We start from the raw sequence: 17225 nt of genomic DNA, 5'->3' as shown, positions 1-17225 counted from the left end.
GGCTCGGATTGTTTTCCACGTGATTCTGGTTAATTTCGCTGCGGGAAAGGGCATCGGTTTTCCCTGTGAGCTTCTGATCCGGCTGCCTCAGAGAGGTGAAATATATTAATACAGAGGAGGAGGCGTCCTTCTAACTTTCCCAATACAAAGACCAGACCCAGCTCAGGCTCCGGCCTCCAGAATAGAGAAAGGGCTTTGACAGGGACCACTGTGCAATAGAAAGTGCTCTTTTGATACATCAGCTTTGGTTGTTTGTAAAATACTCAGACTGTCTTCTTGTGCCTCTTCTCTTCAGAACCACGGCCAAGGGTTAAAAAGAAGCAACTTGAGCCCTGGCTGGTTTGGCTCAGAGATTAGAGCATCGGCCCACGGACCAATGAGTCACAGGTTCGATTCTGGTCAAGGGCATGTACCTCGGTTGCAGTTTGTCCCGTCCCTGGTCGGGTCATGGGGGAGGCAGCCAGTCGGTGTGGTTCTAGCGCATCGATGTTTCTCTCTGTCTCTTTCTCTCTCCCTCCCTCCCACTCTATCTGAGGATAAATAGAAAAATATCCTCGGGTGAGGAATAAAAAAAAGAAGCAACTCGAATGAGATAGAGCCTTTTCAGAGGACACTACTTGGAACTCAAACTCCATCGCTGCAGAATCCTTCTCCAAATAAGAACACCAGCTTGTAGGTGTGCCGCCCCCAAAAATAGATGCTTAACGTGCACTTTCTATTTCTAAAGACCAAGAGCCACAGGCAGGCCACAGTGGCACCTTGACCATGTTCACTAAAACAGGATTTCAAATGCAGTCACTGATGGAAATGATTCCAATATCTCCTTACTTAGAAGCAGGGTAGTTATCGAAAAGAACTAAATTGTTATTCCAGTCTGACCTGGTACGGGGGTCACATTCCAACCACACAGGCTCAAAGTACCCCTCAGTTACTATTCATGTGCGGGGACATGGCTGTTAATGTTTGTCCTCCCTGAAAAACGTTTCTTTATTCACCCCCTCGGAGAGCCCACGGGTACCACAGAGGCCGTGGACAAGTGCCCAGTGCCCAGTGGAGAGGCAGCTGCACAGCCATCGATTCAGGGGGCAGAGCCCGCTGCCGGAGTCTGGACTGGCCCACTGGGCTGCTCCCCACTCGGCTATGTTCCGGGCAAGGCAGTTTGCTGGGGACCAGAATTCCGTGCACAATGAGCAAGACAAGTGGAGGGCTACGAGGCTCTGCCTGGGACTGCCCGGCTCCCCTTCTGTGCCCCTGTGGTCCTTGGAGGGACGACCGCTTTCTTTGCTAATGTTCAGTTTCAGTTCCTTTATGTCTCCAGGTCCCTTTAACAAAAATACTGCTTATAACTCAAGGAATCTGACCTGGAGGTGAAGAGTGTTTCTCCGCTGGGGACAGTAAGCAGCTCAGATCTGGGAAGCCACACTGGCCCCGGGTCGCAGGGGCCCGAGGTAGCCCAGCCATCCGGGCTGGCGACCACTTCCCACTGCCGGGCAGCACCCCCGGCCAGGCCGGGCGGTCACCTTGACCAGGCTGCCGCACCCACCGGGCCTCCCGCCCCCTCCGGCAGCCTTTCAGTCTCAACAGGGGGCTATCTTAACAACGAGACATCTTAGAAAGGTCATTATTGCTAGTCTAATTTAAAACAGGCACCACAATGAAGGGCTATCTTTGTGTGGGATTAATTTTAAAACCTCAGGATTTGATGTCAGTGGGAAAGAAGCAGCGTGGGACTCCGACTGCGGCCTGCTCCCGCTTCTGGCCAGCGCCGGGGGCTCGTTTCTTAGGAGATGAAAAGTCTGACAAGCCCTTCAGTCAAGCTGAAAGCAGGCAGCGGTCCAACAACACCCACAGCCTCCCGGGCATCCTGTGACCCCTCGGAAAAGTCACATTCACTTTGCTCTTGAGAAAGGAAAAATAATGCTGGAGGCATTTTATTTTAAACCATGTGAAATAAGGAAGTGTGAAGATGCGAAAATGAGTGGGGGGGGGAAAGTTAGAATTCATTTCCGTCCTTTGTAGTGGCGCAGAAGCCAAACTGGTTCATTTTGAAAGAGTGTAAAAGTCTGATCCATGTACTACCAGGCAGAGACTACAAAATGCTTAAGGTAAAATATGTAAATATGGAAAATTATCTGTTGAAAACCATCTCCCTTTGTGCTTGAAAGCATTTTTTTAAAGCATCTTTATTTCTGTTCTGCATTAATATACTGTTGAATGGAAAAGTTACTTTCTGGCAAAACAACAAAAATGAAGGTGCTGAAGCAGTGATTCTAAAATGAAGTCCACACACAAAGGGAAGGACAAGCAGGATTCGACCGAACGTTCACTTGTGGGGCATTTGTAGTCATAATTTAAAGAATGTCACTAATATAAGAAATTATAGTATCCATTTTTCCAAAGCTGTGTGTGTCGCCCTGACTAGGTGGCTCAGTTGGTTGGAGCATTGACCCATGCGCCAAAAGGTTGTGAGTTTGATTCCCGGTTGTGAGTTCGATTCCACGCCCAGGTGGCAGGTTTGACACTCAGTTGGAGCGTGGACAGGAGGCAACCAATCGATGTTTCTCTCTTACCATTTCCACCTCTCCGTCTCTCTTACTCTCTCTAAAAATCGATGAAAACATATCCTCCGGTGATAAATAAAAAATATTTTTAAAAGCCGTGTTTGTCTGAAAACTTGAAACAAATCCTACCTGCCAGCCACCACTAGGTTTCTTTGGGAAGAGGGTCCTGGTCCTCCCAGTTTCCTCCACCCATCCTGGGCCCAGCCCCCCACAGCCCTCCTCATAGAACTGAGGCCCCTCAGCAGTGTGTTTAGACACCCCACACACCACACATACTTGGCCATAAACAGCTTACCTTATTCCTAAATATTCTCAGATGAATTTCTTAAAAATATATTTTTATTGATTTTAGAGAGAGAGGAAGGGAGAGGGAGGTAGAAACATCAATGAGAGAGAAACATCAATTGTCTGCCTCCTGTATGCCCCGCAGTGGGGATCAAGCCTGCAACCCGGGCACGTGCCCTGACCAGGAATCGAACCAGCAACCTCTTGGTCCATGGGGTGATGCTCAACCAACTGAGCCACACTGGCCGGGCTCAGATTCATTTTTCTGAATATGTAGAAGAATGGCAGAGTAAATGCATGGGGTTATATTATCAGTCAGAGTTTTATTTCAATATGTTTTATTGCAACAAAAATGGTTTTAGTCACATGACTTCCAATTTCCAGAAATTTTGTGTGTGTGTGTGTGTTACCCTAACTCTATTTCTTTTAGGAGGGTGTTCAACCAACTAATGATTATCTCATCGAACCAACATCTGGTTGTTTCCCTGTTCTTCCGGGGGGGTGGGGGGACATCCTCCCTGACTGGGCTTCCAGCCCCACCAGCCAGGCGTGGAGGGACTGAGAGAGGTGCTCCTGAGACCGAATCAGCTGACCCTTCCAGCCAGGTACACGGAATGCTCCGATCCTAGAGGAGCACACGTGATATACACTTGAACCTGTATTTATGACAGCAGCACTGTTGGGGGAAAGGGAAGGCACTTAACACTGAGAAATCGTTCTTGGTTTCACAAACCCTTGGGTGCTTTCTGAAAGCGCAGACAATAGAAAGTGGAAGGCTTTCTCCAAACGGGTTTCAAATCTGCTTTTCTACTGTAAATGCTCATGTTCCTGTCCCTTGTGTTTATGTTTTGTTTACATGTCTCCTTCTCTCAACAAGTCACCAAGCAATAAAAGTTAAAAACAAACAGACACATACGTACTCAAAAAAAAGACTTGTCTGCAAAGGTGTTCTAGCTTCTCCCTGCGCTGATGAAAGATAAGCCCACCCGCCTGCCGGTTTCCTTCCGCTCCACCTGGCAGACCTACACCTGCCCAAGAAAGCCCTGGAGGAGAGCTGCTGTCTGGGTCCGTAGGGTGCCCTGGGAGCCAGGGTGTCAAGTGGTGCTGTTTGTTCATCATGAATCTTTTTTGCATTAATTCTTTTTTTTTTTTTATCCTCACCCGAGGACATTTTTCCATTTTTTTTGTTCAGATAGAGTGGGAGGGAGAGAGAGGGAGAGAGAGAGAGAAACATCAATGTGAAGGGACACATCGAGTGACTGCCACCCGCACGACCAACCAGGGCCGGGGACAAACTGCAACCGAGGTACATGCCCTTAGTGGGAACCGAACCCGGGTCTCTCTGTACCGCAGGCTGATGCTCCAACTGCTGAGCCAAACTGGCCAGGGTGCATTAATTCTTATTTTAAAATATTACATTAAAATATTATTCATCTTGATTACCACGTTTTTTGGCACCTCCTCAAAGTTTACCCCCAAGTGTCCGGCCGGTGTGGCTCAGTGACTGAGCATTGACCCACGCACCAAGAGGTCGCTGGTTCGATTCCCGGTCAGGGCACACGCCCAGGTTGTGGGCCAAACCCCCAGTGGGGGGCATGCAGGAGGTGGCCAGTCGATGTTCGCTCTCATCAATGTTTCTATTTCTCTCTCCCTTTCCTTTCCTCTCTCTCTATAAAATCAATAAAGAAAAAAATAAAAAATAAAATGTTTACCCCCACGCAAGTGCCTCACTCACCCCTTGGTGGTCCTGGACTTTGGGTGGGGAATGCACGCCCCACTAGCCAAGCAGGCTCCAGCCTGGATCGGCCAACACGGCACAGAAGCGGCCTCTCCCAGCACCTCTCCCTTAGACGGCTGGAAGCAGTTTCTTTACCGACTTTCTCAATCCAGGCTCGTTGGAATCGCTCTTCATAAGCATCATGCCTGCGTAAAGATTTCTGAAACAACACAACTCCAACTTCAGGAAACCCAAGCTGGGAAAGAATTACTGAATGAAGAGCTTTTCTTGTACATCACGCTAGAACGAATGATTCTAAGTACCATCAGAAACCACGTCCATAGTAAGTAAAAGTTTGCTGCTCTGATAAAGGTCTTGAAAGGACAGGAGATGTGTGATTAGCATCATTATCAACCACCACCATCACTTGCTGGATGTCGTTCATGGAGCTGAGGGCTCTACACGGTTTAGTTTGTTTAGTTCCCGGCAACGGCAAATCTGAGGTTGCACCGGCCATGGGGCTGAGCTGGGATATGAAGTCGGATCGGACTCCAAAGCCTGCCTGCCATGGAGCCTTGGAGATAGGTGTGGTTTTACTCTTTTTTGCACATTGGACTGGCCCAGCTCTGTGCAGGGACGCTGAGCCCAGGCCCGAAGATTGGTCTGGCGGTTGCAAAAGCCTGAGGACCTGCTGCTGAGGGTCCTGAGTGTGACTCAGCAGAGGCGGGTTCCCCATCCACAGGGCGGTCCTGGATGGCAAAGATGCGCCCAGGACCAGAGTGCACTTCCTCTGGATGATGCCTTCAGAGGGGTGAGCAGCAGGAGTACTGATTTTTAATTCTGGGTCCTTATGCAAAATTATCAAGACTTCCTGTCCCGGCAGCGGGATAACAGATCTGCAGCTTCAAAGTAGGACAGGGTGTGGGGTGTGGGGAAGAATCTCGGTTACCACAGCTAGACACTTAAGCATCAGGAAAAGCGTCTGTGTGTGTCATGTTCTCAGCCAGGCCAAAGACAAGGCAGTCGCCAACGCTGGCTCTTCACCTGTCCACCCTGGTGGTCCCTTCTGTGTGTCCGGGCTCCCTGGCTGTGCCTCTCCCCTTGGCAAGCCCCAGTGACTGCACACTCACTCACCTCTGTTCCTTCTAGGCATTGTCCCAGCTTTTCACTTTGTATTATGCCAAGAGTCCCCAGATGCACAGTTTCCCCAGCCAAACCATTTTTAAAACGAAACCGTTAATGGGGTACATTAACCCATTTGCTTCCCCCAAACTTTTAGCATTATAGAGAAGTCTCACATCCCCCTGGACTCCATGGCTACCCCTCAACCTTCCTAAAGGTTACCACCGAATCTGTCTATACTCCTGACTTTTCTCTGAGCTTTTGCAACAGACATAGGACTCCATTAAAACTATGTAGTATGACTTGTTATTGATGTTTTGTCAGTATTTTTAATATAAAGTATACCTCTGTTGTTCTGTAGATTGGTATTTTGACCCAACAATACATCTTAAAGATCTATTTGCATACATATAGGTCCAACACAATTTTTAGAAAGTGCTGTAGAAAGCTCCATGCTGTGAAGTTGGCTGGATCTACTCGGGCATCCCATGGGTGGGTAGTTAGGTTTCTGCCATCACAAGGCTGCTGTGATGATTCTCTGGGCACCTAGCTGTTTCTCGAGGGTGGGTAAAGCAGGAGGAACTTGCTGGATCGCAGGGTATGCCCATTTCCAGTTCTGAAGGTCACCACCAGGCCCTTCAAAGCCGTCGCACTAATAGAAGGTCCAACCACAACTGCGCACAGTGTCCTGGTGGCCTCGCTACTACCTGCTTCTCTCAGGCTTGTAAATGTTTGCCGGTTTGATGGGTGACAAATGACACTTCACTTAATTTGCGTTTCTCTTAAGATCTGAGAAGACTGAACACCTTTTTAAAATCTGTAATAAAATCACAACCCATTCTCCAGGCCTCCTTTGTGGATTGCCTGTTCATAGTCTTTGCCCATTGGGGAGAAAAAAAGAGTAGTTCATATTTTTACATCATCATTTGCCTCCCTGACTGAGCACACAGCAGGAGCAGGGACACATGGGGTCTCAGGCCACCCGTGGGGTCTCAGGCCACCCGTTCGTTCATTTTGTAAGTGGATGCAGCCGCTTTGGACTCTGACCTCTTCCTTTAAAGGGGATCAAATATAGCCCTGGCCTGTTTGGCTCAGGGGTTAGAGCGTCGGTTCGCGAACCAATGAGTTGTGGGTTCGATTCCGGCCAAGGGCATGTACCTCAGTTGCAGTTTGTCCCTGGCCCTGGTCGGGGTCGTGTGGGAGGCAGCCAGTCGATGTGTCTCTCTTACATTGACGTTTCTCCCTCTCTCTCTCTCCCTCCCACTCCATTTAAAGATAAATGGGGAAATATCCTTCAGTGAGGATTTAAAAAAAGGGGGGGGATCAAATATCACCTCTTTTGTGGAGCTTTCTCAGTATCCTCATGACCTTTGGGGATCATTGATCCCAAAACTGGCAGTGACATGAGCTAGCATTGACCAGGATCCCCTTGAAGTCAGGGGACCCCGGGACACGCTGCACCTCAGGCCCCATGGCCCCACCCTGATGGGCTTTTTGCAACCAGCTGGGGCTTCCCCGCCGGAGCTGCGCAGCACTCGTGGGCTGTTCTAGCCCTGCCTCACCCAGGGTTCGGGGTTCTTTGGGCTCTGCCTGCAGGAGCCTTCCCCAGTGTCTACTGTGTGCAAGTCCTAAGCAAAGTGGCCCCATCACACCTTTGTGTGACCCCACTATCTGACAGATGGCAACACCAAGTTTCACACTTGCTCCAAACCTCCCAGGGGGAGCCGAGGAAGACTGGGATCTGAGCTCCTACGGCCTGCCTGCGGCGTCCACGCTCTGCTGACCTCCCTGGCTGCACTCCTGGGTGGCTGCTCCTGGAAGCTAAGGAGGGTGCAGCTAGTGCGGTCAGGACCCAGCCCCAGAGCCCAGCCCCCACCCATGCCCTCTACAGGGCATTGCACCCCTGGCCCATCGCCTGAGCCTCTGGAGGCAGGGTCCTGGGCTGCTCGACTTCTCAGTGAGGGGAACCCTCGCCTTCCGCCTCCCCACGGCCCCGTCTGCGAGGATGCTGAGTCACAGGCACACTTGGGGAGAGCCATCCTGAGCCCAGACAGCCTCAGTGGAGGGCCAGAGTCAGCCAGGGGTCACCCACCCTGGGTGTCGCTGCTCCAATAGCCCATTAAGGGGGGGGGGGGGGGGGAGACAGACAGAGAGATCCTGAAGGTCAACAGACCAAATTCTAGTCAAATTTCGATGTCTTCCACATACTATTAACATTTAACACTGGAAACCCCTAATAGTGACCTGACTCCCTCTTTTGAATCCCGGCCCTCTCAGATAGCCTCTCTCGAGGTGACACGGTGGTGCCTGGATGCTTGATGAGTTCATTACTGCCTGATTAACCACGCTGCCTTGGTACCAGGGGACGAGGGCTTTTAGTCAGCCCGGCCGCCGTGCCCAGGCTTCGGCCTTGGCGGGCTGCCCACTGTGAGAGCCTGGCCCCGTGCCCAGGGTGGGGGGCAGCTGGAAAGCTTGGAGGGGTGGTTGGTTAGATGTGGCTGCCAGAGGTCAGAGGCCCTGGGATTTGGGGCCATTTATGCAAAAAATAAAAAATAAAAGGGCATTTGGGTTGTCAAGGAAGGGAGGGGTGAGTCAGGTCCCAAGGCTGCAGAGCAGAGATTTCTATTGTGTCCCAGGAGGGTCCCCCGGAAGGCCCTCCTCCAGATTCTCTGAAACTGGGTCCCTTCAGGACGGGACTGAGTCTCAGAAGGTGCTGTTCAGAGGAAATGTTTCCCTTGGGATACATGGTCACTTTGGTGAGGGAAGTTTTATTCGCCAGTGACCCAGTCCCCTGTGTGCCCAGCCCTAACGGGCATCAAAGCAGAGTCTCAACATCTGGGGGCGGGGGTCAGGGCAGCTCCAGGCTTTGAGACAGGGTGGAAAGCAAACCCCTCCCCAATTGGCTGGTTTGTTAACCTGTCAGGGAGCTCCCTCTGGGGCCCTCTGTCCTGTGCATTCTGTATTAGTCAAGGTCTACAATGTTGGAAAGCCAGTCATACTTAAAAAGTTGCAGAGCGATATATTTTTCCAAAGAAGAAAGGACTAAATATCTTTATAAATGTCAGTTTCCCACCCCTACCCTGAGCCTGCACAGTGTGGAGCAATAGAAGGGGCATATGCCACCCTGAGTGCCTGGTGGCCCTGGCCTCCGCAGGTCTGGTTATGAATCCTACCCCGTCGTGGATGTGCTGTGTGACTGTGACCGAGTTAGCCACCCTCTCTGAGCCCCAGTTTTCAGAGGCAGGCCGCTGTGCCCCACAGAGCGGTTGTGAGAGTTAAAGAAGAGCACACAGGAAGTCCTTGTTTCGATCCCAGAGAGCCCCCTGACCCGGAGGCTCGATCCAGCTGTCTCGGGGCTGCCATGTCGAAGCTGAGCAGTCAAAACTGGAAGTGCTGGTTTTTCCTTCTAAGCTTTGTGCGAATCCATCATCCCACCTCGAAGCTTCAGAGCCTGGGAGAGCGTGCAGTACAGGGCAATTTTGTAAAACCTTGTTTCTAGGCCACAACAGAGCATTCCACACCCCCACGGCTCCACCCCACCCGGTCTGCCCTCCCTGGAGGCTGCCCTGGTCTCCTCATGAGCCACCTGGCAGGTGTGGTCACAGGAGCACCTCCGCAGGGCGGGGATGGAGGATGCAGGTCCCAGGAAGACCCAGGGGTGTGCGTGCAGAGCTGTAGTCTGGGAAGCCATGAAGAATCGGCAGTGGTTCAGGGGCACCAGGAAATGGGGGTGGTGGCATCACCAATCAGAAGACAGGACGGGGGTTCAGGCAAGGGAGAAGTCTAGGTCCAGGCTGGTCAGAGCAGTCACAAGTTAAGCACCAGGAACCCTCGGCCTGTTAAAGTTGCAAACCCAGTACCCGAGGAGGGCGAGGGCAGAGCATCTGAGCCTCCGCTTGGAGCCCTGTCTCTGCCTAGAGACACAGGGTGAGGTCTTACCAGAGACTGGGGGGCTGGGTCCCAGAAAGAATGATCTAGTATATCTGAGGTCTCCTGAGGCTAGGAGGGGCTGGGGTAGGGAGACTGAGACAAGTCTATCCAAGGGACAGCAGGGCAACAGCCTCCATAGTATCTCAGTTTTCTGCAGTTGAACCTACAAGGTTCAGACTTTGGAGGTTTTATTTATTTATTTTAAATATGGCTTTATTGATTGTTTTAGAGAGACAGGAAGGGAGAGATAGAAACATCGATGTGAGAGAGAAGCATCCATCGGCTGCCTCCTGCACCACCCCGACTGGGGAGCAAGCCCGAAAACCTAGCATGTGCCCTGACTGGGAATCAAACCACTGACCTCTTGGTGCATGGGATGACGCTCAATCCCCTGAGCCACACCGGCCGGGCCAAACTTTGGAGGTTTTAAAAGGAGCTAATTTGGCTCTGGCCCGTTTGGCTCAGCAATTATAGAGTGTCGGCCTGCGAACTAATGAGTCACAGGTTCGATTCTGGTCAAGGGCATGTGCTTCGGTTTTGGTTGGTCCCCGGCCCTGGTCAGGGTCGTGCAGCAGGCAACCAGTCCGTGTGTCTCTCTCACATGGATGTTTCTCTCACTCTCTCCTTCCCTCCCGCTTTATCTGAATATAAGTAGAAAAATATCCTCAGGTGAGGATAAAAAATAATAATAATAAAAGGAGCTAAGTTGGAAAGATATTAAAACATACAAAAGCCACTTAAGCAATGACCTTTAGGCAGGAGCAGCCCCACCTTCCTTAGGTTTCAGGTATCTACACTCACACACACACACACACACACACACACACAGCTACCCTGGAGAAACAGCAGGTAGGCCATGATTCTCAGACCAGCTCCTCCTGATCTGTAGCTGTGACACTGTCAAAGGGCCTCTGAGAAGACAGAGGGACAAGAGCAAACAGCAGGGCAGGGCTCCCTTACTGGCTACCCCTTTGGAATCATATGTTCATTAGACTAGTAAGAAATTAAGGGATTTGCCTGAAGGCAAAAAACCCCACTATGAACTGAATTGTGTCCTCCATTCCCAACTCACCTGTTGAAACCCTAACCCCTGAGGTGATGGGGTCTTTGGAAAGTAATCAGGGTTAGATGAAGTCAGGAAGGTGGGGTTCTCATAACGGAATCAATGCCCTATCCGAAGAGACACCTGAAACTTATTCCCTCTGCCATGTGAGGACACAGATGGCAAGAAGGTGGCTGTCTGCAACCAGGAAAGAAGCTCTCACCAGAACCAGCTGTGCTGGCACCCAGCAGCCAGAACTTTAAGAAAATAAGTTGCTGTTGTTTAAGCCCCCAGCCTATGGTATTTTATCATGGCATCCTGAGCTAAGACATCAACAAATAGGCTTCTCTTGTCTCTTCTCCTGTCTGGTTCTGAAGCCACGCTGTTGACCAAGGTGGCAATGACTAGGTGAGTACCTTGCACCAGAGCCACCTCACCGAACAGTTCTTAATGGGTACGGAACCTTCTGAAAACTGTCAAGGAAATGCTAGGACCCTCAGACCAGAGGACCACCCACTACATTCCCATGTGCAACCTTATCACCTGCCAGGGCTGGTACAAGTCCCAGACAAGGAGATCCGGGGGTGAGCAAGGGGTGGAGGAGGCACCAGGCCCCAGCCTCACCTGGGACATCTGGGCCCTTCAACCCATCCGTATAAAGACACAGAGCTGAGATGCTTCCCCTGGCTCCCTCACATGGCTCCCCAAATGCCACCCTCTAGCCCAGGGGCTCCATGAGTATGGAAAAGTGTCTCCAGGACACCTACTTCTCAGCTGCCTGAAATGCCAGGAACAACACTTGATCAAGAGTCAAAAGACTTGGCATCAATAGATCAGTTCTTCAGTTTGTTAGCTGGGGCCTCAGGTCAAGTTATTTAACCTCTTTGTGCCTTAATTTTTCCATTTTTAAAGTGTATCAATACCTCCTGTGTTCAGTTAGTATGAGGATCGATAACAGAAGTAATGGGAGCTTTATAAAAGTTGATATTCTTTTTTTCCTGCCTCAGCCTCCATAGCTGCCCATTTGCTCTTCGTTTTATAGGTATTTTACAAGTTCACTGACTGGGGAGAAAAATCTTCCCCGTTTTCTTTCTTTTTAAAAAAGATATTAAAGTACTTTAGAAAGAAAATTGGTCTTAGGTCAGAAAACAACAACAACACTGACTAACCTGGCACATAGTATATGCTCAATAAATACTTGAGGAAGGAAGGAAGGAACAAAGGCACTGTCCAGGAAGAGTGGGTCACTCTCTTGTCAGGCTCCTGTGCCTTTGCTACAGTGCACACTTGGAGATTTGAGGTCCTCTCTGTGCATGTCTGTCTCCTCTGGAGCTGTGAGTCCCACTAGGATAGGCACTGCCCAGGACTGAGTCTGACTCCAGCAAAGCCCAGCAAACATGGATGAATGAAAAGAAAAGTTCTAGTGCCTAGAGTTTTCTCCCTACACTCAAATCGCTGTACTCAATAGCTTAATCTTCCAGGCTGGAAGAAAGGTCTCTGTACCTGACCATTTGAGTATGGATGGCAAAGTGGGTAAGACAGGGTGTGACTCTGCTTTCAGAAAATGATTGGCCCCAAAGGCATGTGGGAACAGCTAGTTGATTCAATAAAAGTCAGGAAAAAAACAAAACAAAACACATTTTTCATGAATTGCTATTGTTCATGGCAAATTCGTAGGGTCACATTAGAAATGTTTATCTTTTTGCCTCCCAACTATCTCTCTAGTCATTGTTTGCATGGTATGTCCTTTTCTGTTTTTGCACTTTCTACCTTTCTTACCTTTATGCCTAAGGTGTGTCTTAACATGTAGTAGGGTTTCAGTTATTTATCCTCCCTCACAATTTTTGTAGTTTGATAGCAGTGTTTAGACCATTTACATTTAATTTAATTACTTATATATTTGGGTTTAAATATATAATGTTTCTATTTCTTTTTCTATTTGTCTCACCTTCTTTGCCTTCTTATGTAACAATTATTTTAATATTATTTCCCTCTCTATTATTAGCTTGTTAGTTATATATTTTATCCATTTCTTTAGTGGCAATACCCTAAAGATTATGTTATGGATTGAATTGTGTCTCCCCACTAAATTCATATGTTGAAGCCCTATCCCTGCAATGTTACTGTATTTGAAGATAGGGCTTTTATAGAAGTAATTAAAGTTAAATGAAGTCATAAGGGTAGAGTCCTGAATCAATAGGATTAGTGTCATTACAAGAAGAGACACCAGAGAGTTCTCTCTCTCTCTCCCTCCATCTTCTGGGACTTCAATTGCAAATGTGCTAAATCTTTCCTTATATCCTAAATATGACATACTCTTTCTGTATTTTCCATTGTTTTATTTCTTTGTGCCTCAGTCCAGATATTTTCTTCTGATGTATCCTTCAATTCACTAATCCTCTCTTCATCTGTATCTAATCTAGTTTGACCTCATCTAATATATTCCTAATTTTAATTACTATATTTTTTCAGTTATAAAATTTTCATTCATTTAAAAAATATATTTCTATTCTTTGTGGAATTTTCCATTTTGTCTTTTATCTCCTTGAATGTATCAATCACAGGTTATTCTGAAGTCTAAATCTGACAACGCCAATAACTGAATTTCCTGTGGGTCAATATCTATTTCTTGTCTTGGTTTTGGGTCATTTGGTCCTGTCTCTTGATTTGCCTAGTAAATTTTGATTAAATACTACATGTATATAAAAAATTGTGGAACCAATGTGATACTGTGGATGATGCTGTCTTTCTGTAGAGATTGTCTTTTGCTTTTGTAAAGCAGGTATTATAGAGGTAGACCATCTTAATCTGGTTTGAATCAAAATTGTATCTTTGTGACAATTGATCCTATATTATTTTTAATGTAAAATTTTTATATTTAGAATTAGTCAGCTGGACTCAGTTTAGATTATCCCAATTTTGTTGGCAATATCCAAAGTATCATTGTCAGGAGCCAGTCGAACAGATGCTTTCTTCTCTCCATCAGGCCCAATCAGGGTGGTGACCTTGGCCACATCAATGTCATAGAGCCTCTTCACAGTCTGTTGGATCTGGTGCTTGTTGGCCTTGAGGTCCACAATGAACACAAGTGCATTGTTGTCTTCTATCTTATTCATGGCTGACTCCGTAGTCAGGGGGAATTTGATGATGGCATAGTGGTCAAGCTTGTTCCTCCGGGGTGTGCTCTTCCAAGGATATTTAGGCTGCCTTCAGAGCCTCAGTGTCTTAGACAGACAGAAGGTGGGTGACATGCAGATCTTCTTTTTTTGTGCGGCTGTGGACGCCTTTCAGCACTGCTTTCTTTGCCTTCATAGCCTTTGCTTCGGCTTCAGCTTTAGGAGAGGCAGGGTCTTCCTGCTCCGTCTTCGGTGCCATCTTCGTAAACAGGGTTTCCAAGACCTGTTCACATGGGCTTATACAATTGATCCTTTTTTGATTTGCCCTTACTGCTATTATGACCTTTCACGGGTCCTAGCCAAAAACCTAGGATCTTACCAGGGCCTCTCTGAGGTTGCCAAAGTTCTGCTCAGCTTCTTAGCCTTTAAGTCACTGCTTAGAAGTACATGCCTGAGCCCGGCTGGTGTGGCTCAGTGGGTTGAGCATTGTCCCGTGGACTGAGAGGTCCAGTTCAATTCCCAGTCAGGGCACATGCCCGGGTTGTGGTCTCGATCCCCAGTGGGGCGTGTGCAGGAGGCGGCCAATCAATGTTTCTCTCTCACATCACTGTTTCTATCTCTCTTCCTTCCTCTCACTCTAAAAAAAAATAAAATAAAAACATATTTTTTAAAAAGAAGTACATGCCTGAGGAAAATAATAATGCCGTTATGGATGAAATGCTTGTGTGCTCCCAAATTTATATGTTGAAGCCCTTACCCACCCCCACCCACCCCCATATAATGGTTTAAGGAAGTAAAGCCTTTGGGAAGTAATTAGGCTTAGATGGGGCCATGAGGGTGGAGACTCCATAGGTATTAGTGTTCTTATAAAAAGAGGTGATGTCAAAGTTTTCTCTCTCTGCCAGCCAGGAAGAGGGCCCTCGCCAAGAACCAACTCTAACAACACCTTGATCTCAGACTTCCAGCCTCCATAACTGAGAGAAATAAATATCTGTTGTTTAAGCCTCCCAGTCTATGTATTTTATTATAGCAGCCCAAGCTCACTAAGACAAGTGTCAACTGTCAGGCTCATCTTTCTGTGTCCCTCCTCTCTAGGATCTTGCCCCTCTGGGGTTCTCAGTGCCTGGGTAGATCTCTGATATTTTCAGACAGATCATAAAAATCATCCAGCTATTCTCATTGTCTGAGTGGGAGCTTTGGTTTGATCGAGGCTGAGTTTCTAGAACCAGAAACAGAGGCTTTAACTATTCTCTTAGCATAATTCCTCCACTATAATGATGGTTAGCATAAATATGAAGGCTCAGGGTATTGGATTTGAAGTAAAAAATTCCATCTGGGTGGGCAAAAACAGAGTACAGATTGGTTCAACTAATTGGAAAAAGTAGAAAATTATAGTTTTCTATGAAGGTAAATTATTCTAATTAAATTAGTATAAGAAACTTTTTAGCAGTCACTGGAAACATACAATATATCACGGCTAACTTCCCAGTGTTTTTCCCCCAGTAAAGTATATCTTTGGTTTATAGCAGCAAGAATTAGGAGAGCTAGCATTCCTAGCCCTCTGCCAGGCGCTGAATAACACTGCAAGATGTTTGCCAGGTCCCTAAGCTAAGAATGTGTTTGACCCTGAGTCATAGCACAGGTAAACTCACACGGCAAACATACAGCAACCAAGTCTAAAGATTCTTATCGCCCTGGCCGGTTTGGCTCAGCGGTTACAGCATCGTTCCACAGACCAAAGAGTTGATCGATGTGTCTCTCTCACGTTGATGTTCCCTCTCTCTCCCTCCCACTCTATCTGAAGATAAATGGGAAAATATCCTCGAGTGAGGATTTTAAAATAATAATAAATAAAGATTCTTATCTTACTTCCCCAAGTTTCAGAATTTGTTTTTTTAAAGTACAAATATCCATGAAAGAATAAACAGAAAATACAAACACAAGTGTCCATAACAGAGCAGAGACATGATACAGCCAACTACTTGTCAAAGGACCACTGCTGTTTCAAGCTTTGCCCTAACAGATGGTTCATGTCACGTGGGTGAAAGGGCCAGCAAGGCACAAATTTCAACCTGTTATGGTAGAGTATCAGGACGAACTGGTTAACCCAAAGGCCAGGTTGCATGCTCTATCTTGAACTGTATGTCCTATAGGAAGAGAGGGAAGACAAGAGCAGTTTGAAGGCTGAGGGTATTAACTGCAGGCACTCACATTTTGATGAGGAACAACTGGGCTTTATTACCAAGGCCGGACATAACTACCAGTGAATGTATAGCTAGGGCTACAAAGTAAAATGCCTTGGGAACTAGAAGGATGGACATAAATCTGCAAGCCCAAGAGACCATTCCCTAAGTTTACAGACTGGCTAATGTGATCATGCTTTGGCCTGCAAACACCACTGGGCGATTCAAGACCAACAGCTCAAGTTGGATTGCTTTAGGTAACAAAATAAGAGATGATGACAAGAATTCCGTGGGGGGCGGTCTCTCAACTTTCTAGAGGGACACACACAGAAAGACAAAAAAAAAATGGTTCCAGTACAGGAGGCAACAGATCAATGTTTCTCTCTCACATTGATCTCTCTCTCTCTCTCTCTCTCTCTCTCTCTCTCTCTCTCAAATCAATTAAAAATGGTTCCAGGCAGGTTATAATCATAGACTCTATTAGGACTAAATGGGTCCTCCTTGTAGATCTAGTCTAAACATCTTATCTTATAGATGAATTGACACCACCCAGGGAACTCTTTTTCATCTGTCAAGACATTTCAAACATCTGCAAAGCCTTCCATCCTTCCATTTGGCGGCTTTCTTCTTTGACATTTTCTTTTGGGGGGGGGGGTACGTGCCCCAAGCGGGAACCAAACCCTGGACTCTCTGGTCCGCAGGCTGATGCTCCAACCTCTGAGCCAAACCGGCCAGGGCTTCTTTGACATTTTTTAATCTGGAGTGTGAGCTCCATAATTTCAGAAGAGCAAACAGACAGAACGTTCTCAATAACATTTCTTCAATGGACAAGTGAGAATTCACGTGTGCAAAATCCCAGAGCAAGACGTGGGCCAGCTGTCCTGAGCTCCAGCCCAGGTAACTCGGTCAGGCTTCAATTTTGGTTCCCAAGTTTGAGAAAGCCTTGCAAAAGTAAAATATTAAAAAATTCAAACATAATAAAAGATAGAGTAAATAATATAATGAACCATGGTACCCATTACTAATGTCCAATCTTATTTCCATCTATACCTTCACCCACTTTCCTTACAGCTACATAAAACTTGAGAAATAAATTCCAAATGTCATATCATTTCATCTGTAAATAGTTTAGCATATACCTCGAAATACTTTAAAAATATATTAAAATAAACATATAACCATAATATTTTAACCCTAAATAATACCTTTTAAAATATCGACTATCCCAGCCGTGTTCATAATTTACAAGTGTCCTATGAATGTCACCAT

General features: G+C 47.2%; 1 pseudogene; it reads right to left on the bottom strand.

The window, feature by feature from the left end:
- Nucleotides 1-13560: 13560 nt before the first annotated feature.
- On the bottom strand, nucleotides 13561-14032 carry LOC118639502 (annotated as a pseudogene).
- Between the last annotated feature and the right edge of the window lie 3193 nt (nucleotides 14033-17225).

This window comes from Molossus molossus, unplaced genomic scaffold (assembly GCF_014108415.1).
Source record: "Molossus molossus isolate mMolMol1 unplaced genomic scaffold, mMolMol1.p scaffold_m16_p_21, whole genome shotgun sequence".
Classification (NCBI taxonomy): Eukaryota; Metazoa; Chordata; class Mammalia; order Chiroptera; family Molossidae; genus Molossus; species Molossus molossus.
Note: the sequence above shows the minus strand (reverse complement) of the source record. Positions and strands in the feature narration are given on the sequence as shown.